At 34.9% G+C, this 27375-nt stretch overlaps 1 protein-coding gene across 1 annotated transcript in view; it reads left to right on the top strand.

The window, feature by feature from the left end:
• NAALADL2 (N-acetylated alpha-linked acidic dipeptidase like 2) overlaps window positions 1–27375 on the top strand; it is a 1353396-nt gene that overhangs the window by 83864 nt on the left and 1242157 nt on the right. The window contains exon 2 of the mRNA XM_043594881.1: window positions 10270–10332. The gene's annotated coding sequence lies outside the window, so the exon portion shown is untranslated. The remainder of the gene's footprint in view (window positions 1–10269; window positions 10333–27375) is intronic.

The raw sequence follows: 27375 nt of genomic DNA, 5'->3' as shown, positions 1-27375 counted from the left end.
TAATCATCACAATTGTATGATGCTCTAACATTATTTTGCTTTTTTCCTCTTTTTAAAGTTAGTTTGTGGAACAGAGTACAAGAACAGTATGCACTTCATTTTCTTTTTATTGAGGTGTAATTGGCACATTATGTCAGTTGCAGATGTGGAAGGGAATGATTTTATATTTGTATATATTGCAAAACAGTCACCACAACAAGTCTAGTTAACATCTGTTACCTTACATAGCTACAAAATTCTATATTCTTGTGATGAGAGCTTTCAGGATCCACTGTCCTAGTGGATGTAGTATGCAATACTGTATTATTTACTACAGTCACCTTGCCGTTTATTACAGCCCTCTGACTTATTTATTTCATAACTGGAAGTTTGTACCTTTTAACCCCCTTCACTCACTTTGCTCACTCCTTACCTTAGGCAACCAGCAATCTATTTTCTGTATTTATAAGCTTGTTTTTTTTTTAAGATTCCACATATTAGTGAGATCATATGGCATTTATCTTTTCTGTCTGACTTAATTCAGTTGGCATAATGCCCTGAGGTCAATCCATGTTGTTGCAAAAGGCAAGATTTCATTCCTTTTTATGGCTGAAAAAGATTCCATTTTATATACATACCACATTTTCTTTATTGATTCATCATCTATGCATGGACACTTAGGTTGTTTCCTGGTCTGGGATGTTGTAAATAATGTCACAGCATGGGGGTGCATATATCTTTTCAAATTAGTGTTTTCTTTTTCTTTGCATAAAGTGCTGATTGTATTATAGTTCCATTTTTAATTTTTTGAGGAACTTCCATACTGTTCCACTGTGGCTACACCAGTTTTCCTTCCCACCAACAGTGCACAAGGTTTCCCTTTTCTCCATATCGTCACCACCACTTATTTATTGTCTTTTTGATAATAGTCATTTTAATAGCATTGGGGTAATATCTCAGTGTATTTTGATTTGCATTGTTTTGATGATTGGTAATGTTGAGCATCTTGTCATGTGCTTGTGGCTATCTGCACATATTCTTTGGAAAACTGCCTATTCAGACAGTTCTGTTAAGAGAAAATGACAAAAAAAGACTTTGTTTCTATAAATATGGTTGGTCTCCTTATTTATTTTTTTGTTCATTTGTATGTCTTTCTATTTTTTCCTCTCTTAAATTAACAAAAGCTCATTGAAATATGATCTGTTTCTTTATGATTGTGCCCAATGTTACATAATTAATACAATATATTGAAAATTTTAGTGGTGTGTGATTTAGCTACATTAAAATGTTTGTCACCACCTCATTTAATCACAAATATATCAGATGGCATTCAGTAATACAGTTCTTTTTTTATCTTTGGTGCACATATAGACAGTGATAAATGATAATATTTCTTTTTTTAATAAGTTTATTTATTTTGAGAGAGACAGAGACAGTGCAAGTGGAGAAGGGGCAGAGAGAGAGGGAGAGAGAGAGAGAGTCACAAGCAGGCTCCACGCTGTCAGCGCAGAGGGGCTCTAACCCACAAAACCATGAGATTATGACCTGAGCCAAAACCAAAAGGTAGACACTTAATTTACTGAGCCACCCAGACACCCCAGTGTTAATATTTCTATGTGACACATTGGGGAAAATGGATGAAGGAGGTTGCTTTAAACTAGAAATAAGCAGATGGAGTTGTGAGAGAGGGTGTTGAGCCTTCCTGGCCCTGTAAGGCTTGCAGAAGACTGAAGGGATCATCAAAGCATACTGTAGTCACAGATAAGGTAGGTAGTTCTATGAGTTGAAATATTGAAATAACAATAGTATCCATGTAATATGTTCAGATGAAAGTGAAAAATTCAGTCAGTCTTCTAGAGAGTTGTTTTTATGACTAATCACAACTGTTTTTTTTTTAAATGTGATTTCTAGCATATAGGAGATAATCAGTAAATTTTGAGGAACTCAGAGTTATATAGACAAGCCATTTAGGTGTTTGGATACATTTTGTCTTTTTATTCAGATGTCTGGTGTCTTTTAACATAAACACCATTTGCCACTTCTGTAATTAAAAACAAACAAAATCCTGAATAATAATAGCAGTTACATTTTGAGGGCACCTAGTATGTATCAGGCCCTTATGAGCTTATTTAATTTTCATAACACTCCTGAATAACAATTCTGATTATTATCTTTATTTTATACAGCAGGAGTCTGCATTTCATAAATTATATAAGTAATCAAAAAATGACCTGGTAAGTAGTATGGACTTAGGATTTAAACAGGCTAAGCTGATTCCAAAGCCTGGAATAAATGTGTTTGGCAGGTCTACAAGGAGCATTACTGACCTGTAGCATTTGTAGAAAAAATGAGTTTGGTTCCCCAGATATAAACTTTCAGGAGGTTCCCTCTCTCATCATCTGTCACTTTTGGCTTGTACTTCTCTGTGTTCACCTTTAGTTCTTGATTCATTATCTTTGCCAGTGGTGACTTTTTCTAGAGTGTAGAGCACACTGGCTGTGCCAGTAGACTAGCATTCCTGCGTAGACCCTGAATCATGGCCTTGACCTCATTTGCATTCGGAGCCTGGAACACTTGGTTTTCAAATCCTGTCTTTGCTACTTAGTAGACGTGTGACCTTGGGCAAGCTATATAACCTCTCTCTGGCAGTTTTCTCCTCATTGTATAATGAGAATAATAATACTGTGTGCATGACATAGGATTGGGTATTAAATGATTTAATAAATATATAGTACTTCAAATATTGACTGGCCTATAATAATTAATCATTATTTATTTTTATTATCATTTGGGAAAACTAGATCATGATCACTTTTTATAACTTTTCTATAGGAAACAATAGAGAAGTTAAGTCTTAATAGGCTGGATTTTTAAATAGCTAGCTAGTGTTTGCCAGTTACATTTTATAAAGCTGACATTTTTATTAGTGGTTTATCACTGGAATAATTGAGAACCATGTTACAATTACTAATATTTTCTGTTCAGAATTTTGAATGTTTTGTGATATATTACATGATGGAAGTTGTCATGATGCTTAAGGATACTTGTACTTAACGATAATTTTATCCTGTTCTACTTTCTTCTTTCTTTCTTTTATTTATTTATTTTTATTTTTTAAGTTTGTTGATTTATTTTCAGACAGAAACAGAGAAAGGGAGCAGGGAAGGAGCCGAGAGAGAGAGAGAGAGAGAGAATCCCAAGCAGGCTCCACACTGTCAGTGCCAATGTGGGGCTCAAGCCCATGAACTGTGAGATCATGACCTGAGCCAAAACTAAGAGTCAGATACTTAACTGACTGAGCTACCCAACCCGCTGCCTCTGTTTTACTTTCCAATGTATTGAAATATTTGGATTTCCAGGAAAGAGGTATAAAATTGGGGCACATCTGAGTGATAGAAAGATGTCTTTTATTTTTGTTTTTAAAATGTAAGTAAGTTTTAATTGTCAAAATTTGTTGTATAGATGTTTGTCAAAGTTATTTCAATTGCCAAGGAAATTCAGTGACAGGAAATGTTTTGCCTAATTGGTGGATTCTAAAGAATCTGTTCTTAAATGGTGAGAGGAATTTGCATGGATAATATAAAACAATAGCCAATAAAAGCATCCATCAGATGTTTTTGAAATTATATTTGGGGGCACCTGGGTGGCTCAGTCGGTTGAGCAGCTGACTTAAGCTCAGGTCATGCTCTTGCAGTTTGTGAGTTTGAGCCCCGCATCAGGCTCTGTGCTGACAACTCAGAGTCTGGAGTCTGTTTCTGATTCTTGTCTCTCTCTGCCCCTCCCCTGCTCACACTCTATCTCTCTCTCTCTCTCAAAAATGAATAAACATTAAAAACTTTTTAAAAATTATATTTAAATATAAGTGTTTCTAATATTCTGGGATTTCAGGGTGTATCTACAAAAATTCTACCTTTCCTCAGTCTTTTCTTGCTTTCTATTTCATATTGAAAATGGGACTCATCACTTCTCAAAATGGTGAATTAGACTGGGGATTGTCAAGTTATGTTCCCCAGTCCACAATGGCCCTCCAGCTGTTTTCATAAACAAAGTTTTATTGGAACACACACAACCATGCTCTTACATGTTGTCTATGGCTATTTCACATTGCAGCAGCAAAGCTAAAAAGGTGCAACAGAGATGGCTAGCAAAGCTAAAAATATTTACTATCTGAACAATTTCAGAAAAAAGCTTCCTAATCTGTAAAATAGACAGATCTGAATATGTATGTGAGAGCTTATTTTAAATTGCTGTTTCATACTTTCTCTGCAGGGAAGACTACCTTCCTCACTAGATTTTACTAAGAGCATCAATAGTATTGACTAAAAATTGGCTATTGTTTCATGTGTTAATCTTTTCCTTTCATTTATATTATAAACTTCTGTAGCATGATTGGCATTGTAAGATTATCTATATAGAAAATATAAAATATTACAAATATAGGAAATAGGAAATGTGACTATTAAAATATTGAATGGGACAAGTGATTCATCTCTTGTATGATCACATTTTTTGTGAGACTATAAGCTGATTTGTTGAAGCAATTTACTGAGGTTAGGCACATTGACTTACATAATTCATGTGACTTGAAAAGAAGACATAAAATTATGGGTATTCAAAAGCAATGAAACAAAAAAAACCAAGCTATCATGAACATCATTGTCTTAGTTCCCAGTAGCATCATTAAAAATAACCCTATTGATGTTTGAACTTATTTGGCCTTATGTTTGTATGCGTGGTGTTTTCTTCTCAGAATTCTTCGCCAATTTTCATTACATTTTCTTTCACTTTTACTTATTTCATTCTAGCCTTTTTAGTCATTATTTCTGTGACTCTTTGCATAGTTTTTAGATTATTTTAGTTTGGTCTTAGTTTGGAGACCAGATGTGAGATCAGCACTCACATAGAGCTCTCATCAGTGCAAGAGTGATAGTGGGATTACCCTCTAACCCATGCAATCTTGTGAAGAGGCATTGTGCATCATCATAGCATCAGCAAATAAAACCCATATAAAGGCCACTTCCCTAGAGTCTTCTTCCTCTTTTTAAATGTAAATTTAAATAAACACTGCGAGTAGAATTTACTAGGATCAGAATCCAATGAGAGTTAGTCCTCTATAAGGATTTCAGAACTTCCTCTAGTTCATTTGCCTGTAAGTGTTGTTTATCTGCTCTGGGGAGATGGTGCTGATTATTTAAAAATCAGAGATGAAAGAAGAAACCCCAAAGCAAGATGATTTATTTGCTTTTTGGTAAACTTGATTCTGTTTTGTAACCTTTGAAACATGGATTTTATGAGTGATAGTATTAAAATTTATACTCCCTCTAGAGTGTGTTGTTAATCATTATTGCTCTGCTGGGCCTCAGGATTACCTGTCTGCATTGTAATACAGCTTTCCTTAACGTTTATATTGAAATACCAATGGTTCCTAAGACATCTCATATATTTCTATGAATGAACTAGGATTCGCAAGAAACAAGGGCTTGCCTCCAGAAATAAACTACAAAATATTAAATTCCTCTTAAAAATTTGTAGAATTTTTAAACCAGTGTTAATTCTATACTTCTGAAATAAAAATATCTGATTCTAATGGTTGTACTTAAGTGGTCCAAAAAGTAGATGCAATTGTTATCTAAGGATAGTTATAAATAAAAACAGTAAACAATGTGTACTTGATGTATAATTTAGTTCAGTGCTTGGGACATTTATTAAGCCTCTATTTTGGAAGTCCTTCCAGAGATGATGTCAGGTTCCAGTCCTTGGATGAAAAGGATTGAAGACAGACATGAGTATGTACAACTTTTCAGAGTGTGCAGATACATTAGTATGTTCTTGGATGCTCCCATCTTTAGCAGAGTGAAAAAGACACCAGAAATGGAACACGGAGCTACAGATGAATTTCAGGAAAACATACTACACTTTGGGGGAAGGTTTTGAGTCTTATTCACTGGTAGTAGTTGTCAGGATTTATAAGTAGGGCTTGAGGAGTGGGATGCTCTCCTAGGCCCTCTGCTAAGCAGTAAGTGATTTGGAGTTACAGAGATGACCTCAAGCCAAACTTGTCGATGATATTTTCAGTTCTGCTAACTTCTTAGCACTGTTGAGAGGTCAGTCTTTTTTACATTTTGAGTAGAAAAGGAAAGTTGGGTATAGAGCTTGCCTAGATTTGGGAGTGGTATGCAAATGAAAAGACCCTTTTTGGAGGAGCTTCCCCACTTGAAGCTAATTCAGTCATTTATTGAGTTCTGTTGTGATTCAAAGAGTACAAGATAACACTGTTCTTAGGAGCTCATAGAATAGTGAGGTAGACAAAAGAATACACTAAGATTTCCCAGTCTATACTGAGGGAAAATTGGCTTGAATGCTTGTTTCACACCCTAATCTATTCTAGGGCAGGGAATGTTCTCAGAAATTCTTCCCTTCTTGTTTTCCAGTACTCTTTTCTTTCTTCATTGAACCTACTTAGTTTCGGCCCTTTATACTTACTTGGTCCTGCACCAAACTATATCCCCTATTGATTTCAAAGAAGTCCATCATATTATGCATGCCATGACAGTTATAAATTTATAACTTAATTGATGATTTGGTGGGTTATGTGGGAAGAAATCACGTCATGGAGCCCTCCATCAGCTCCACTTCATGTTTTCTCCTGTGTGATCATTTCTGATGCTCCCAAAAGCTCAGACTCCTGTATGTTTTCTTCTCTATCTAGCAGAGCCCATCTACCAAGGATAGTCTGGTTTCCCCCTTTTCTACAAAAGTGTTGGTAGTTTTTTTACATTGTTGAGTAAATAATACAGAAATTATAAATGGGATGTAGAGAGGGAGAAGCAACACAAAGGAACTTAGAGATTTTGTAAGTAACTGGATTTAAAATGTCAAATTGGAACATGGTAATTATAGTGTTAGCCACTTTAAAACTTCATAGTAGATCTTGGAACAAATCCCTTTTAATCTCATTCCAACTGTGTGGTTGACAGTAAAGCATCATTCCAAAGTATCCCTAGTATTTTCTGGGTCAGGAAAATACCACTTAAAGAAAAGAGAGGACATTTTGGAACCAAAATTATAATCTGGGCATTTAATAATAAGACTCACTACATTCAAGAAATGCAAGCTATAAATTAAATAAACAAACAAACAAACAAACAAATAAATAAATAAATAAAAGCAAGCTACATATAGAATCAAAAGAAAAAACAAAGTTATTAGGAAATCATGTGATTGTTGTGGTTGGATATTAAAAAAAACATTTTTTTTCTCCACTTTAAGCCCCATATGGCTGGCAACAACTTAAAAAAGCAAACACATGCATGTATTTATATATGTGTATATATATATGTATATGCATATATATGCATTTATATGTATTTATATATGTATACATATACATATGTATGTATATGTGCTGTAGGAAAATATATTTTAATTGTGTACATTATGTTTGTCTATAAAACACTAGAACAAATTAGTACTTCTGAAAAAAGTTATTTGATGGGATCTGCTGTTAAATTTCTTATATTGTGTATTGCACAATAGTTTTTAGTAAAAATAAATGTTATAAAGCCATTTATTTTTTTTTATTAAAAAAAATTTTTTTTTTCAACGTTTATTTTTTTTGGGACAGAGAGAGACAGAGCATGAATGGGGGAGGGGCAGAGAGAGAGGGAGACACAGAATCGGAAGCAGGTTCCAGGCTCTGAGCCATCAGCCCAGAGCCTGACGCGGGGCTCGAACTCACAGACCGCGAGATCGTGACCTGGCTGAAGTCGGACGCTCAACTGACTGCGCCACCCAGGCACCCCATAAAGCCATTTAAATAAAACTAAGAATTATCTGGTTTGTAAGAAAAAATGGAGCATTTTTCACCGGTTGGTTTACTTCATAAAGGATTTCAAAATTAAACAATAAAAGAAATTTTTGACCAAAACTTAGACTTGGGATATACCCGTCTTTGTTGGTTTAATATAGTTGGGATGCCATGTAAGTACAGAGTGCTTTGATGCTGTTTGAATTTGTTTCACATAAGTTCAGAAATGGGACAAATTACTGCAGCAGCTGAATGACATTATCACAGACTCTGTTTCTTTCTAACCTTCTGCTCTGCCATCCTCAAGATGTTAGCTTTGTCCTCAGACTGTCTTCCTTCATGCTTACAAGATGACTACATCAGTTTTAGGCATCATATCCATATGTAACAGCAGGAGAAAAAGCATTTTGTTAGGAGGGTGGAAACTTTGCTCAGAACCCCAGCACACATTCCTTCCATTTTATAAGGGTAACATATATACCCTGAAGTCAATCTCTGGCAAAGGAATTGGGACCACTATGATTCACTGAGCCTAAATCAAAGTTGTCCTGAATCTGGGCATAAGCATTCACTCCAGAGTTTCTTAGGAAAAGACACCTAAGGTGAATCAGAGGCTCTGATTCACAGAAAAGAAAAGAAGAAAAATAGGTAGAAAGCCAATAGTGTTTATTAGAGAAATGATACAGCTGTAGGCCAGTGGTTCTAAACCCTGGCTGCACATTACAATTACCTAGGAAGCTTTTAAAAAAATATTTTGAATTGGTCTGGGTTGCACATAGATATTAGCATTGAACACATCCCCCTAGTGATTTTAATATGTAGCTACATTTGAGAACCAGTGTTGTAGGTAAACTGAAGATAGAATAAGGAGACAAAAACTTTCATGAGTCTGTACACATTACCTGCTTAAGTAGTTTTGCAGCTGTATTGAGCATTACTAAAAATTAACCATTGTCAAGCTGGGTAAAATTACCACCCCCAAATCTTGGACCACGGTTAATTTGCCAGACTTAAATGGTGCTCACTGCCATATTTACTGGCCATATTCCAAAAGAATGTATAATATTTGAGTACTTGGAGTACCCAGACAGTTTTCATAGCCAAGCTAAGTTGGGGTTTTATGTAAGGATAGGAGTGTCAGTGCCATATTTGTGATGAGAGAATTGAGTTGCAAAGAGGCTATTAGTGGGAGAGATAGAACTAGAGTTCTTATTATAGTATCCTGACAGCCAGGGTTTCCTCCTATTTCATGTTCCTACTTATGTTCCTGTTGTATTTGAGAAAGATGTCATGTGTTTTGATCAAGATAAAGCCTTATAATTATTATAAGTATATCATTTTTGACAGCTTACTGTGTATGAGCCAAGCACTCTGCTAGGTGTTTTATTCCTCCCCCAACATTTGTTTAATCCTAACAATCATATGCAGTAAATATTACTAACTCTACTTTATGGACAACAAAATTAGAAACAAAAGCTTGTTACTTCTCTCCTGTCTCTTAATTAGTTCACTTCTCTGGAATCTAGACTTTGAACCTATAATGCCAAAGATTGTACTGGCATATTAAATGCCAAAATGCATGTTTTTTCATTTTGCTGTTCACAGATATTTGACTTTATGCAGTTTACCAGTTCAGTAAATACCTATTGGCTGACAAATAAATAATAGATTCTGGGTAGCCCAGGATTGGATTGCATTTTACCTGCACATGTTTTCCATGCACATAATTTATGTGTTTTTTAGAAGTGAGTTTTTGCCAGTTGCTTTGCAACTTCACCAAGAACTTAGCATATGATCAAAGAACAATTGAATGAATAAATGGAGACTTGAGACTGCTTAATTTGGAGTTGCTCAAATTATAAAGACTAGTGAAACTACTTTGCTGATAATTTCCTTTCCCTTAGGAACTTAAAATATTAAAATTAAAGGCTTTTAAGATATAGCTTTAATTATACTCTAATATTTTCAAACAAATATTGACTTACTGGAAAGTGTGCCTTGACTTGTTCAGTCATAGTCCATATTGCCATTTTTAATAAAAAATAATACTCTTTTAATAAGAAGACATAATTAGTCTATATGGCTGACATTTATTCAGATACTTGTTTTACCATTTTTTCCTAATTGAAAAATAAGAAGAAAATAAACTTGGCAGTGGCTTATAAGGACTGACTGGTTTAGTTTTTCATAGAGATAACATTTTCCAAATTACTGAATTATGATATTGAAAATGAAGGGCAAGCTCCTTGTTGGGGGAAAATGTTAGTGTAGCCCTAATACAGAATCTCATTAAAGCAACTGTCAGGATTTCTCTATTTTACCATCTCCTCCCCTATTCTGTAAGAATCAACTGTCGTTTTGAGTGAGTGTACTGCCAAAGAGGCATTTACAAATAAATGAAAAATGTCACAATTGATTTCACTCCTTCCAGAATACTGTGTGTCAGCTTTGTCACAAACTGTCTTTGTTATTCTCTGTTTTAGATCTCCCAGCTGGACACTGGAAATAACTTTTGATGGTTTAGGGCCTCTCTCATTTGACCCCAGGTAAGCCCTCTATTGGTGACTTTTTACAAATATTTGTAAAACCGTTTGAATAGTTAAGAGAATATAAAAGCCTTTCCCCTCTTTCTCTCTATAACTGCTGTTTTTGTCAAAAGTATTCAGATGTCAATATTGTTTACTTACATTTTTGGACATTGGAGAGAATTATTCCATGCATTACAAAGCACTGTAAAATTATGCAATTATATTTCACGTTCTCTTCTCCAATACAATGGTTTGCTGTTATCATGCTTAATCTAATAATAATGTTAATAACCATATTACTTGTAAGGAAGTAATATGCCTATGCATTTCTTGTATTTTGAAATCTGTCTAAATTTTTATCATTTTTTTATAATATAATCTTGAATACATGTCTTTCGTATAATTTGTACATAATATCATTGATACATATTCATTTTTGTCATCACCCTAAACCAGTCCACTATTGTGCACTCCTGCCATCATGCTAACATTATTGAGGTCTTGTACTGCACCATGTACTGTGCTAAGCAGTTATACGAATTATCTTCTATAAATGTATCATAGTGGTACTTGAATTCTGAGTTAATATGGATTTGGAAAAAAAAGGAACTAATTACAAATTGCTAGCAGCTTTTTTATTATGGATATTAAATTAAAGTAAAGTAAATCTTCATATAATTATCCTTTAAGAGATTTTAATCAGTATAATTGGTTATAGATTGTGCCGTCATTTGAGATTATTTAGCTTTCTACTTGAAAGATCATGGAATGGACCAATTAGTAATATTCTGTTTCTCTTGGAAATAGAAGTTGAACTAATTCACTCATTCATTCAACAAATATTTATTGAACACTTATTATGTGCCATTTACTTTATATTGACGACATGATGGTGAAGAATATGTATATGCTTCTCAAGATCTCACAATGTAGTGGCAGTCAGTCAAAAAATAGGCAAATACAAGGTAGTATAATGAATGAAAACAATAGGGAAAAGCATGGGGTACAATAGGATAAATGCAGTGAGCACCTAAGCCAGACGCGAGATGGATGCTCAGGGAGTGATGTGTCAGTAGAAGGTGGAGGAAGATTAAGTTGTAGTTGCAGAGTGGTTTGTAATGTCTGAAGTAGAGTATTTAAGATAGCGTGATATGTCTATAAAGAATTAAGCATAAGGCAGATCATGAATGTCCTCATGAGCCATGCTTAGCCATGCTTAGGAATTTAGATATAATTATGAATAGTGGCAGTTAAATTAGAAAGACTTCATCTGATATTGGATGTTCTCTTCAAATCTGGCTGGTCAAATTCTCACAGCACTAGTTACTATACATAATAAAAGAGGTCATCTTCCTCCTTCACACCTATATAAATGTTTTTATTAGAATATAAGGTCTTTAGAAGCAAGAACCTGGGTTAATTCACTGTGTTTTCTCAAGATCTATTTTAGTACTTTGCACATAGGAGGCTCTCAATATTTATAGTATGGGATGACAGAATTAAATGTAAAACTCTGGAAAATGGATAAGTTGACCTACCAGGGGCTTCCTTCAAAGACTCACCACTTATGACTCCTTCTTTCCCTGATCAGTTGTCACAAATGGTAAAATTCTTTTCCACATCTCCTCCTTACTTTTTGATTCATAATAAGATGTTCCATCAAAGTAAATCCGTATGAAATGCAATTTTAAAAATAAATAACATGTCAATTTGTAAATAAAAAATGTCAATGAATTCTCTTTAAACAGTCTAAAAAAGTTTTGGAGGAAACTAAGAATAAGTGAAGAAAATGATTTTTAGTAAAAGAAGAAATAAGCAATATAACCAATTTTAATTTATTCATTTTCTAACTCTAGAAAATACATTAGTTAACATACATTATAAAAGCTTATAAATACATTATAAATGTTAAAATGCATTATGTAATTCTTTTGTAATGAGAGAGATGAAATGGTAACTTTGGTTACACTTTTTATACATTTTAAGATAACATATAAAGAGGATAAATTTTATTTGTTTTTTAAGCAAAAATAACTTAATAAGGAACCTTTAAATATTATGGTGATGGGGGGGGCAGTACCCTGATGACTTGGTCAGAAGAGCATGTGACTCTTGATCTGGGGTCATGAATTTGAGCCCATGTTAGGTGTAGAGATTACTTAGATAAATAAATTATTTAAAAAATTATGGTGATTAACAAATCACAAAAGTACTTTAGTGTACAGGTGACCTAGGGAGTCATACCCCAGGTGGTTGAAAATGTGTGTATAACTTCCAACTTCCTCAAAATTAACTGCTAATAACTTGCTACTGACTGGAAGCCTTAGTGATAACATAAATAGTTCATTACCACATATTTTGTATGTTATATGTATTTTACACTATATTCTTAGAATAAAGTAAACTATAAAAAAGAAAGTGTTATTAAAATGATAAGGAAGAGAAAATACATTTATGGAACTATGTATAAGTGGACCTGCATAGTTCAAGCCCATATTGTTCAAAGGTCAACTGTATATTATTGTATAATGTGGACATTTTGGGTTCAGTTATAAACATAGATTCTATATTTCTTACCACTTTAACAGTGGCAGTTCTCCATTCTACAGACTTCTTTGACCAGCTTTTCTGGCATTATTCCTTTAAATGTCCTGTTTTATGGTCATTTTTCTGCTGGATTGTCCTTTGAGACCAGTGGAGTATTTCTGAAAATTTTTTTGGCATGACCACATGTAATCATGGAAAGGACTGTGAACACCCACTCAAAGCTGCACAGAGTAAGGATATCAGCTTTCATGTCTTTTTAGTGCCCTAAGGATAAGGAGATACAAACTAGTAGTTTCAATAAACCCAATAATTTTGGCAGAATATTTAAATTATGTTTTTTCCCCAAAACTAAAAATAACCTTTAAAAGTACAAAACCTAACCATATAGAATATTTAAGCAATAAAGAAAATATAAACAAGGATGCCATATTGTGTTAATGTAACCTGTTGTCCATAGGGTAATGACAACATTTTGCAAAATGGAGAAGAGGCACTTCTCAAAGAAATGCTGCCTAGTGTGATGGATTAATGGACACTTATCTGGCTTGCTATCAATCAAAATACAGGCTAAGAATACCCAAATAAAACAAATAAAATGAGGAGTAGAAATTAAGAGTAGAAAAGTAAATTAAGAGTAGTAAAGAAGCAGAAGTGAGAGCAATAAAACTGGGGAATGTTGTGGAGGGGATCAGGATATGCCATGTCTGATTTTGCCTCTTTGGCATAAGAGTTATTTTGAGCTGAAGGTATTTGAGTTCCTGAAATCCCTTATCTGCCTAAACACAGAGACTTCCAAAAAGAACTCAAAGTCATTACATCCCTTTCTGCAAAGCAACTCTAAGATTACCACACCCTAACAGATACTACCACAATGCTGTCACATCCTTCATTTATTTTCCTAAAGGCCCATTTATTTTTCCAAATAGCGATTGCTTTTCCAAGGTTCCCTTTCTCTTGCTTCCTTTCCCTTAGTAAGTTAGATATATAGACCCCAAATTCTAACCTTATCTTTGAATTACTCATCTCTAAGTACTGTATTGTGTATGTCCAATGCACATGTTAATGAATTTTTGTTTAGTTTTCTCTTATTAATCTCTCTTTTGTCAGTCTCATTTACAGAGCCCTGGCCAACAAGTTATGATGGGCAGAAGGCAAAAAGATTTCCTTTCCTACAGTTGAGGCCTAGGGGTTCATAACACACAGACACAATATGTATTATGGATTTAATTTTAGGAATATTTAGTGTAGGAATTTGCTTCCCCACACCTCCTATGTCAACATTTGATATAAGCTACCTCTTGTTATCCAGTCTCAGTTTAGCAGTCCTGCATCTGATCTAAAGCTGGTCCAAGTGAAATATACAAACAAATGAAGAGATTAAAGGTGAACCACAAAGGCATTCTAAATGTATTTATAATCCCTCTAAAATATGGGTTTTTTTTTAGCAAAAACATGACCCTCTGTCTTTAACAACTATAGGTTTCTAATATATAAAATAAAAATTTGGTTACAGATCTTCTACTTTTAATGGGGTTACATCCCAATAAACCCATTGTTAAGTTGAAAAATAACCTGTGTAAAATGCATTTAATGCACTTAACCTACCAAAGAATAAAGTAGCCTAACCTACTTAAAAAAATAGTTTTTTAAATGTTTCTTTATTCTTTGAAAGAGAGAGAGAGAGAGAGAGAGAGAGAGAGAGAGAGAATGAGCAAGGGAGGGGCAGAGAGAGGGAGACACAGAATCAGAAGTAGGTTCCAGGCTCTGAGCTGTCAGCACAGAGCCTGATGCGGGGCTTGAACTCATGAACTGCAAGATCATGACCTGAGCCGAAGTTGGACGCTTAACTGACTGAGCCATCGAGGTGCCCCTTAGCTTAGCCTACTTTAAATGTGTGCAGAACACTTACATTAACCTATATTTGGACAAAATGATCTAACTAAAGCCTGTTTTATAATAAAGTATTGAATAGCTCATGTAATTCATTACATGTGGTCCTGAAAGTGAAAAACAGAATTGCTATATGCATAGCAGAATGGTTGTAAGCATATGGGTCATTTACCCTTGTGATTGCATGTCTGACTGGAAGTTGCAGGTCTCTGCCTTTGCCCAGAATCACAAGGGAATATCATACAGTATATTGCTAGCCTGGAAAAAGATCAAATATCAAAATGTGAAGTACAGTTTCTGAATGTACATCCCTTTTGTATCATCTTAAAGTTGCAATATCATGAGACTTTGTAAATCAGGGATCATCTGTAATTTTCTTAATGTGTAAAAGAGCCCAAGGATATCAGCCCCAAATCCATAATGTCTTAACATTTATAAGTGTACAAACTTTAACAATAAATAGGAATTTCTAGTAAGACAAAAATGGTTATTTCCTGGCTGTATCATAAGAGCTCAAATAAATCAGAAAAATCTCTAACTCATTATATATTGGAAGTAGGGAATCAAAAGTAGGGAATCAAAAGTTCACAAAATAGAATTTCTTTTAGTAAGAAGAAAAAAAAGGCAGAAGATGTAGCCAAGCCTGCCAGTGGGATGTGTAAACAACTGCAAGCTGGACGAGTGGCCGAAGGATGGCTTCCGGCTGGACCAGGTGTTGGTAACAGTATGAAGCACAGGCTGCCTTGTTTTGGGGTCATTTCCTATGCTCGTTCTGTCTATTGGTTTCCTTCTTTTGCTTTCACCTTCTGGCTCTGACAGCACCTGTTCTATACTATTACCTTGGCAGGCAGTCTTAATGTACATTTTAACAAAATCTCTGTGCCAAATTTTCTTCTTAAGTTACCAAAGACAATTGTTAAAAAACTTGCAGAACAAGTAGGACAAAGCAAAACAGTTTTCTGTCAAAGCTTTGATAGTCAAATATACTATTGGCAGGAAGACCTCTTGTGAATTTTGCACACAACATTAGAAGCTGGCTGTTGACAAGGATAACTTTAATTGTTTTTAATTGTCTCGACAAAGGGGTATAAATCTCCTCCATTCCATTACTGTTTATTGAACGTCTGTTCATGCTAACATGCCCAATTTGGCTTCTCTTTTTCATTAATATAGCTATGCAGATTTTCAGGAACTGAGACAAAAGTACGTTTTTGTTTTGTTTTGTTTGCATTAGGACAAAGCCTTTCCCAGCAATACAGCATGGCTCATGACAACTTGTTGCCTGGATACTAGGGACTTCACATATGGGTTTTCTTAATAATAGGTATTTTGAATTTCTCTCTTGAAAATTGGATAGAATTTTCTTCTGTTAGTAGTTGTGGCCCATCTATGTACTATTTGCCATATGGGTATGGAAGGGGAGAGTTAAAGTAAAACATCTCTCAAAACAGGAATAACAGTTTCTGTTTGGGACACATACATATTCTACTGTAAGTAAGGTTTTGCACACAGTAGAACTCTACAAAGCTTTTCTCACATTTTTTTTACTCTTACCATATTGTTCTTCTTTAATTCCAAACTTGTTGGATATTTATTCCTAAAATATTAGAATTCAGGTAACATGAATTTCAAAGAAAACTTTTCAGAGGCTCCTTCCTCTCAATACCTATTACACCATCCTCCACATTCCATTTGTTTTTAAATCCATTTCATTTTAACTTGGAATGAAGCACACTAAAAATTATGAAGAGACTTTAGTAAAGAATTTTTGTAACAGATTTTTGATTACCAGATATCTGAATAATCTTCTGTGAATTTTTTACATAATGATCTAATTGCTTCTAAATTAGAAAGTTGGAATGTGTGACAACATTGATTGATATGTGCTAAAGTACAGATTCAGGTCAGAAAGATGAAAGGCAATAATTAAATAACATGAAGGATAATATAGGGATTTGACAACTGTATAAGTACAGTATGTTTATTTAGTAAATTTAAAGTGGGTTGGTCAGTGAACCATTCAGTATATCCTGAGTATGTGGCATGTGTATGAAAATGCACTAGATGCTAAGAAATGTATTTTTTAAGCAGTCAAAAAGCTGTACTGGACTCCATTTATGATTTTAGTTATAGAATGTGGCATTCTGTATGTTTCCTGCTGCACAACTGTCTATAATAATAGGAAAACAAAACTGGCAATGAAAAAATAAGACAAAATTGGGGATAGGAACATATTAAATAGGTGCTAATATGAAGTGAAAGCAGTGTTTGTCAAAGTCATTAGATAAGAGTTCAATATGTGTGCTGTGGAATTTTCAGAGAAGGCATGTTTTGAAGTCAATATGACTTGACTGGACTGTGACAGATGAGGAGATTTTTGGTAAATGAGACAGGTAAATAGAAACCTTTCTGGGGTGACCAATAGCATGAACTATAAAAGTAGTCCTTTGGTAGTAACACCAGGGAGAATGGCAGTGCGAGAAGACCTTAGTGACTGGAACAGAGGATTTGTCCTGGGCAGGTACTGGATTTGACGAGAAGTAAGCAGTGTCAGGATTTCATAGCCAGGTAGAGTACTCTAAACCTAGGCAATGGACAGTGTTAAGTTCTTCAGCTGGGTGTGCCATTATGAAGAAAGGTCTTCTGTGAAAGGAACCAATAAGAGGCAGGATGGTTGTCTGGGAAGGAGTTGGGACATCTGTGTGTAAGAAGAGTAGGCCAAATTAGGATATGATGGGAGAGTGAATGAAGAAATACAGTGTAAATAATTAAGCTATTTTACTGATGCTTATTTCTTATTTACAAATATAGTACAATAATTAACACATTCCAGAGATAGTAATTAGCAATCAGGTTAAATTACTTTGATTACTTCTTTTGCATTTAATGAAAAACATTTTGAGAAAGCTACTTTCTGAGGTGTTTTATAGATCCTCTCTCTCTAGTGTCTCTTTTGCTTTTACTTCATTCTTTTCCTCTCCCTTTCCCTCACTTAGGTCTGTTTCTCTGTCCTCTCTTTCCAAGTTTTCCTTCTTAAAATTTATTTAGAAAATTGTTTTTAATGTTTAATTAGAGAGAAAGAGAGAGAGAATGCACACAGGCGAGAGCTGGGGAGGGGCAAAGAGAGGGAGACACAGAATCTGGAGGCTCCAGGCTCTGAGCTGTCAGCACAGAGCCTGACGTGGGGCTTGAACTCACCAAAAGTGAGATCATAACCTGAGATGAAGTCAGATGCGTAAGCAACTTGGAGGTGCCTCTCCAAGTTTTCCTTCTTAAACAACAAAAGTTTAGGCTGTGTTTTATTTTTAAATCATTTTATGTAAGTATTCTCCAAATAGTTTAAAACTTATATAGGCTTAAAATGAAAAAAACAAAAACAAAAAACAAAAAACAAAACCCAAAAACATAGCAACCTGCTACTACCTCTGTCCATTCCTACTCCTAAGAGATGAGTTTCAGCTGTTCCAAGTTTTTCTTCTGATAGCTCTGTGCTTATGTAGTTATCTCTTAATTTATAAATTGTTATTATCCATTGACTTCTTGTTTTGTTGGTTGAGACTTTCTTTTTCTTTTTTTTTTTTTAAATTTTTTTTCAACGTTTTTTATTTATTTTTGGGACAGAGAGAGACAGAGCATGAATGGGGGAGGGGCAGAGAGAGAGGGAGACACAGAATCGGAAACAGGCTCCAGGCTCTGAGCCATCAGCCCAGAGCCTGACGCGGGGCTCGAACTCACAGACCGCGAGATCGTGACCTGGCTGAAGTCGGACGCTTAACCGACTGCGCCACCCAGGCGCCCCGAGACTTTATTTTTCTAAGCTCACATCCCAGCTATCCAAATTACCCTCCATTTTAATTAGAAAGTTATATCACAGTTGATTGTTAAATTAATGGTTTTTACATTTGTAATCACTGAGTATTGTTTACTTCTGAACCAGTACATGCATTATGATTGTTTTTTTTCTGTCTCACATACTTTTCTTTATACGTTTTATATGTGTCTGTTGCTATTTGTTCCCCAGTGTTCTATAACAGGGCTATTAAGTGGCTATCAATAGCATTATTAAATGATCTTTGTTGTTCTCAGGAAAGCAGGTCCTTTAATGCCTTGTTATTGAAGGCAGGGCTGAAGTAAAGAACTTTGGTCCTGAGGAAATGAGAACAGTGAGAGATCCCAGAAGAAACTAAGAAAAAAGTGTTCTTTTGAAACACCAGCAAAATAAACTCCTGGAGCTTGGTGGGGAGAGAGAGAAAGGTTGAGAGTGAAGAATGGAATGTATTTAGGAAAAGTTCATAAAATAATTATTAGCTACATTAAACTGTTCTTGTTTTTGTCCTAGAAATATTCCTGTTGTGTCCCTTCATTCTCTTGCATCAGTGTAAAAAAATTTTTTTAATGTTTATATATATTTGAGAGAGAGAAAAAGAGACCGAGTGAGAGCAGGGGAGGGGCAGAGAGAGAGGGAGACAGAATCGGAAGCAGGCTCTAGGCGCTCAGCTGTCAGCACAGAGCCCAATGCAGGGCTTGAACCTATGAACTGGGAGAACCGTGAGATCATGAGGTGAGCTGAAGTCAGGCGCTTAACTGACTGAGCCACCCAGGTGCCCCATCTCCTGCATCTGTTTTAACTGTTATTTCTTGCCCAGGTACCACTGTCATCCCACAACTTTTCTGTTCTGCTTTCGGTTTTAGGATCCTGTGTTGCCTTTATCTTATTTCTGCCTCTCGTGGGTTTCTAAGAAAGAGAGTTTGGGAAAATTTTTTGACTCCTTACATGTTTGAAATGTCTTTATTCTCCCCTTATGCTTGATTGATAGTTTGGGTGAGCACAGGCAGATTCTTCTCAGAATTTGTAAGCCTCTATTATCTTGTGATATTTCTGCTGGGAAGTCAGAGGCCATGCTGATGGTTGGTACTGCTTTTCTCAGGAAATTTCACGGTCTCTTTTTTGGGCATCTATGTGCTTTTCAAACTTGTCTTTTAGTCTGATGATTTTGGGGTTCTTCTCATTATTGTTATTGCTATTTTATTATTGTGATTTTCTTTCCTCTGATGTCTCTCTTTATTTCTACAACTCCTATTGGAGAAAATTGTATCTATCCTGGATTAATTCTCAGATATTTTTCTTTTTTTTCCCCTGTTACTTTCTATTTCTTTTTGTTCCTGGTGCTTCTTTTTTAAAATTTCATCTTTTATTATTATTTTTGTAACTTTTAAGAACTCTTTGTTCTGTGATTATTTCTATTTTATGGCATTCTGTTCTTGTTTTATGGTACACTATATTATATTTTGTTGAAGTCTTTCTCACTCTGCTTAGTCTTTTTCCCTCTGGTTCCCTTTTTGTTTGTTTTACTGTCTTTTATGTTGGAAGCATTCCTCACATGTTTGATAGTATATAAAGGACTATTTTAAGAATGAAACACTAAAAGCTAATAACTTTATGCTAAAGTGGGATTTGTGTCCTATAACTATAGAATGTATAGAATGGTGATGGGCAAGCCTTTTCCTTTTCAGTGTCTCATCACACACACACACACACACACACACACACACACACACACACACACACACACACTTCATACGACAATCCAGAACAGTAGACATTGCTCCATTTTAGTGTTGGAGAAACAGAATCAAATGGGGTAAAACAATTTTCTAAGGTTACATATCTCATTAGGTACAATATTCTGTGTTTTCTTCAGGTCTGTAAGGTTGAAAATCTCATGCTCTTTCTAAGATATCATAGCTTAATTTTATTTTTGCTTTTCTGAAGCTACAGTTCTGAGTCAAGTGGTATTATGGTAAAATTTGGTGAAGTTGGCAAGAACTCTTTAAACTGCATATTGCAAGTAACTTAACATGAGTGTAAGTACATTTTGAAATGCTCTCTGAAGCTTTTCAGTTTATAGCATTTAAACAAAATGTTAGAATAGTAAATTATAAAGGAATTAGAAATACTTCACTGACGTCACCACATTCTTAAAGCATAAAGCTGTAAGTGGAAAAGGAATCACCTTCATGAACCACAGAGTCACATGAAAAATATGTAGTCTTTTGAGAAAGCAGTTTGGTAATATATATATCAATAGCCTTTAAAAAGTTGTTACCTCTGACTTAGACATCTAATTTTAGAAATCTTTTTGTATAGGAGGAGATCAGAAGCATAGATAAAACTACAGATAAATCTTCAAAATTATATCCATTATTAAATAGGCAAACATAAAATTAGAAACAACCTAACTTCTCACAATGGGACAACTTTTAAATAAATTATGGGGAAGCCATATGTTGGAGTATTATGTAACTCTGAAACATGATGCTTTCAAAGCATACTTAAAATACCATAAGGAAATGTCTGGTGTGTTATGTGAAAAAGCGGAATGCCAAATTGTGCCCAAAGTATGGTGCAAAGTAGGTCAAAACTTATGTACATATGCATAGAAAAAAAGAAAGAAGAAGTTTGGTAGAAGAAAATACACCAAACTGCATGTAGTATTTGTCTCTAGGTTCTAGAATTATAGGCAATTTACATTTTCTCATGGGTGTTACTGTGTAATTTCAAGATTTCCTAAAATAGCTATGTATTACTTTAATAATAATAAAAGTATATAATCTTTGAAAACACTTAAAGAGAAAAACTTTCTCTGGTCTTTTTGCTGTTGAGAGTAAGTGAAACTAGGGTTCTTTGGTTCTTCCTTGTGATCATATTATCATCTGGGGATTGGAATAAAGGGTAAGGAATTAGGCTCTTTACTGCACTAGATTGTCTTTAAGAATTTTCTAATTTAGGAAAAGGTGCTGACTCCTGTCATCTTTATTGCTTCTTTTCTTGTGTTCCCTACCTTCACTTTCTATACCTTAACAACTCATCATTGGCTTGTCATAAATATTATTTAAGTCACTAATGTACATTTCAAATTTATTGTGCATTTTTATTTACAGTGTAACTTTAGATACGATTCATACACAAATTGGAACTGATTTCTGAAATATTTTGTAAAAAATCTATTAAAGGTTTCCTAGTGGCAAATGTTCTATATGAGAAAAGTTAAAGGTGTATAACTGGGTTTTATGAGTAAACAGTAAAGGGAAAATCATCTTGATTACCTGTAATTAATACTGGTCTAGGTTTTAGACTTTTTTTTTTTTAGGTAAACAGTCATTTTATGTAATTTAATTACTAATTACAGTGATTTTAAACACCTGGGCTCTCTTTGCACTGTCTATAAAAATCTTTAGGAAATAAGAATTAATATACGCATGGTGTTGAAATGGGATGAAATGGGTAGGATCTAGACATTACTTGCATTTTGATGAATCTCAGGTGTATTGAATTTTTCTAGAATAGAAATGTTATAAGTGGCATTGCCAGTTCTGTGAACACAATTTTAATGACATTTTTAATGACGATTTTAAAATGTATGTATTTTTAAATTCAAAGCCACATAATTTGACTAAGTTAAATAGTTCTGGTAAGGGTGGGCAGTAGACACTGTGTTCTTGAATTCAAAAAGAACGAATTGTGTATTTTCTTTCTGTAATCACTGTGCAAACATTTATTAAGCATCTAAGAGCTAAAGTCTTCCTCACTTTATTAAAAAATGGAATTATGAAACATATTGGCTGGTATTTTATATAAATACAATGAAATTTTGACAGATTTCTTTCATTAAGCAGCAATGTAAAACTAGTGGTTAAGGTCAGAGAAAAGGAACATCTTTGACACAGGTTCATTTAATGTGGTAAATTAAATGACTCACAGTTTTCTGATATTGACACCGTCAGCCCCATAGGTGAAAGAATTTTCTGTTTGGTCTAACTAAATATGATAATGAATTATCATATTTGTTAGTTTGTAATTTTGGGAGAATGCTTTTAACTTTAATATTTTAGATGATTTTGCATTTTTATTCACAGAAATGAGGTGGACCAAATAAGTGGCCTCAGTGCTCTGGGGAATGACTTTTTTAATTGCAATTCCTGATCTGCCTCACAACTGTCATCTATTTTGTTTGGTTCCTCCTGGACCCAAATCCTATATGTGATGCTATTTTCCCATTTGGTAGTCTTCTCACAGTTTTAATGCTACCACATGTTTATGTCATACACATTATCAAAGAAAAAAAGTTTTCTAATAGTCTCATCCTGCAACACAATTAAAAGAAAAGGTCTAATTAAAGCTACTGACTTGTTTTCATCCCCTTTGTTAAGGAGCTACTTTTTCTTTCTTTTTTTTTAGCATGTTCAGAGAAAAAAAGGATAATTTAAATGAAATTTAGTTTATGTAAAAAAGACAATTGAAAACACTGACAGTCTTTATCTTTAGATCATTGATCTGTATTATCTAGGGTAAAGGCATAAGTGTATAAAGTATGCTTACAATGTGTCCAATTGAACATTTTTTTCAAAAAGGAAATTTTACTGTGTTGTTCATCCTTCTGGGGTAGACATTCACTTTTTTCCCTTAAATAAGCAGAGGATCCAATAGATAGTTTATAACATTTTAAATAGTCGTAAAATTTATGTAATAACATGAATGTTGTTTAGTACTCTCTATTTTTATCTATTAACTGTCGATTGCTTATACAAACTATGACTTGAATTACACCAGATTTCAGAGCGTATATGTGTTTTAAATATTACATACTTTATTTTTGACGAAAGTCTAAATGTTTCATCCTGCCCTTAACTTCATTTAGAAAAAAAATTAAAAATGTTGGTTTATTTTTGAGAGAGATACATGGATTGCAAGCAGGGGGGCAGGCAGATATGGAGAAGGAGACACAGAATCTGAAACAGGCTCCAGGCTCTAAGCTGTCATCACAGAGCCCAACACGGGGCTTGAACTCATGAACTGTGAGATCGTGGCCTGAGCCAAAGTCAGATGCTTAACTGACTGAGCCACCCAGGTCTGCCCTTGACTTTAAACAGAAATAAGTTCATTTAGTTTTCTATTGGTGCATTATTTAATGATGCAGACTTTTTTGTACTGATGTATGATATGACATATGAGGTGTTCCTTATAAAATATCTCCCAGGTTCATGTATCCTCAGTGCATAGTCAATCTATCTTCAGATGTTGAGGATTTTTACATATTCTTCAAATACATTTTTAGCTGATGTTTACATAGGGAGAAGTTATATTTATCTACACTTACTACATGATTTTGGATAAAATGACGTTTGAAAAGACCCGGATATAGTTGTTAGAATATCAGAATCATGGAGTACCTTGGTAGCTCAGTTGGTTAAATGTCCAACTTTTGATTTGGCTCAGATCAGGCTCTTATTGTTTGTGAGTTTGAGCCCCATATCTGGTTCCCTCTGTGCTGACAGTGTGGAGCCTGCTTGGGATTCTCTCTCTTCCCCTGTCTTTCTACCCTTCCCCTGCATGCATGCTATCTCTTTCAAAAAAAAATAAATAAATTAAAAAAAAAAAGAATGTCAGGATCAGGTACAACCTCTCCAGAAAACATGCTGCTTATCAACAAAAGTGATGTGCTTGTTGAGTGGCTGATATTGAGAGGTCATGATATTGCATCCAAATCAACTCTTAGTTAACTGTTGTATTAATCACGCAGTAATCAGGAAGCAAAGTTTTAAGCACTTCATATTCAACTATGATAGTCTGCTACTTAGAGTTTTACTGTGATTTATGAAATATATTGCATATTGGGGTTAAGTGTAACATATACTAGTATTTCCTATTTAATGCAGCAGGAAAAAAAGAACAACTACTGGTTAGCTTTTTCATATCTGCTTTTCAGGAGCTATGTTACTGACGTTCAGTGGGAGATGCTGAACTCTATTTTGAAAGTCTGGTGTGGTGCAAAAGACATAGGCTTTGGCATCCATAGTCCTTGGTTCAAATTCTCCCACTGCCACATGATGTATATTTGGGTCATTTTCTTAAGTGTTTTGAGCCTTGGTTTTCTCCTATGCAAAATAAAAACACTCATTTATTTATTTATTTATTTATTTATTTATTTAATATGAAATTTATTGTCAAATTGGTTTCCACACAACACCCAGTGCTCATCCCAAAAGGTGCTCTCCTCAATACCCATCACCCATCCTCCCCTCCCTCCACCCCCCATCAACCCTCAGTTTGTTCTCAGTTTTTAAGAGTCTCTTATGCTTTGGCTGTCTCCCTCTCTAACCTCTTTTTTTTTTTCTCCCCCCCGCCCCGCCCACCCCCGCCATGGGTTTGTGTTAAGTTTCTCAGGATCCACATAAGAGTGAAAACATATGGTATCTGTCTTTCTGTGTAGGACTTATTTCACTCAGCATAACACTCTCCAGTTCCATCCACGTTGCTACAAAAGGCCGTATTGCATTCTTTCTCATTGCCACGTAGTATTCCATTGTGTATATAAACCACAATTTCTTTATCCATTTGTCAGTTGATGGACATTTAGGCACTTTCCATAATTTGGCTATTGTTGAAGGTGCTGCTGTAACATTGGGGTACAAGTGCCCCTATGCATCAGCACTCCTGTATCCCTTGGGTAAATTCCTAGCAGTGCTATTGCTGGGTCATAGGGTAGATAGATCTATTTTTAATTTTTTGAGGAACCTCCACACTGTTTTCCAGAATGGCTGCACCAGTTGGCATTCCCACCAACAGTGCAAGAGGGTTCCCGTTTCTCCACATCCTCTCCAGCATCTATAGTCTCCTAATTTGTTCATTTTAGCCACTCTGACTGGCATGAGGTGATATCTGAGTGTGGTTTTGATTTGTATTTCCCTGATGAGGAGCAATGTTAAGCATCTTTTTATGTGCCTATTGGCCATATGGATATCTTCTTTAGAGAAGTGTCCATTCATGTTCTCTGCCCATTTCTTCACTGGGTTATTTGTTTTTCGGGTGTGGAGTTTGGTGAGCTCTTTATAGATTTTGGATACTAGCCCTTTGTCCGATATGTCATTTGCAAATATCTTTTCCCATTCCGTTGGTTGCCTTTTAGTTTTGTTGATTGTTTCCTTTGCAGTGCAGAAGCTTTTTATCTTCATGAGGTCCCAATAGTTCATTTTTGCTTTTAATTCCCTTGCCTTTGGGGATGTGACTAGTAAGAAATTGCTGTGGCTGAGGTCAGAGAGGTTTTTTCCTGATTTCTCCTCTAGGATTTTGATGGTTTCCTGTCTCACATTCAGGTCCTTTATCCATTTTGAGTTTGTTTTTGTGAATGGTGTAAGAAAGTGGTCTAGTTTCATCCTTGTGCATGTTGCTGTCCAGTTCTCCCAACACCATTTGTTAAAGAGACTGTCTTTTTTCCATTGGATATTCTTTCCTGCTTTGTCAAAGATGAGTTGGCCATACGTTTGTGGGTCTAGTTCTGGGGTTTCTATTCCATTCTATTGGTCTATGTGTCTGTTTTTGTGCCAATACCATGCTGTCTTGATGATGACAGCTTTGTAGTAGAGGCTAAAGTCTGGGATTGTGATGCCTCCTGCTTTGTTCTTTTTCTTCAAAATTACTTTGGCTATTCGGGGCCTTTTGTGGTTCCATACAAATTTTAGGATTGCTTGTTCTAGCTTTGAGAAGAGTCCTGGTGCAATTTTGATTGGGATTACATTGAATGTGTAGATAGCTTTGGGTAGTATTGACATTTCAACAATATTTATTCTTCTAATCCATGAGCACAGAATGTTTTTCCATTTCTTTATATCTTCTACAATTTCCTTCATAAGCTTTCTATAGTTTTCAGTATACAGATCTTTTACATCTTTGGTTAGGTTTATTTCTGGGTATTTTATGCTTCTTGGTGCAGTTGTGAATGGGATCAGTTTCTTAATTTGTCTTTCTGTTGCTTTATATTAGTGTGTAAGAATGCAACTGATTTCTGTACACTGATTTTGTATCCTGCGACTTTGCTGAATTCATGTATCAGTTCCAGCAGACTTTTGGTGGAGTCTGTCGGGTTTTCCATGTATAGTATTATGTCATCTGCAAAAAGTGTAAGCTTGACTTCATCTTTGCCAATTTTAATGCCTTTGATTTCCTTTTGTTTTCTGATTGCTGATGCTAGCACTTCCTACACTATGTTAAACAACAGCAGTGAGAGTGGACATCCCTGTCGTGTTCCTGATCTCAGGGAGAAAGCTCTCAGTTTGGCTTTTATGATGTTTAAGTATGTTCCTTCTATCCTGACTTTCCCAAGGATTTTTATTAAGAAAGGATGCTGAATTTTGTCAAATGCTTTTTATGCATTAATTGACAGGATCATTTGGTTCTTATCTTTTCTTTTATTAATGTGATGTATCACATTGATTGATTTGCGAATGTTGAACCAGCCCTACAGCCCGGGAATGAATCCCACTTGATCATGATGAATAATTCTTTTTATATGCTGTTGAATTCAATTTGCTAGTATCTTATTGAGAATTTTTACATCCATATTCATCAAGGATATTGGCCTGTAGTTCTCTTTTTTTACTGGGTCTCTGTCTGGTTTAGGAATCAAAGTAATGCTGGCCTCATAGAATGAGTCTGGAAGTTTTCCTTCCCTTTCTATTTTTTGGAACAGCTTGAGAAGGATAGATATTATCTTTGCTTTAAATGTCTGGTAGAATTCCCCTGGGAAGCCATCTGGTCCTGGACTACTATTTATTGGGAGATTTTTG

Source organism: Prionailurus bengalensis, chromosome C2 (genome assembly GCF_016509475.1).
Source record: "Prionailurus bengalensis isolate Pbe53 chromosome C2, Fcat_Pben_1.1_paternal_pri, whole genome shotgun sequence".
NCBI lineage: Eukaryota > Metazoa > Chordata > Mammalia > Carnivora > Felidae > Prionailurus > Prionailurus bengalensis.
The sequence above is the reverse complement of the archived record's forward strand: the minus strand, read 5'-3'. Positions and strand labels throughout refer to the sequence as shown.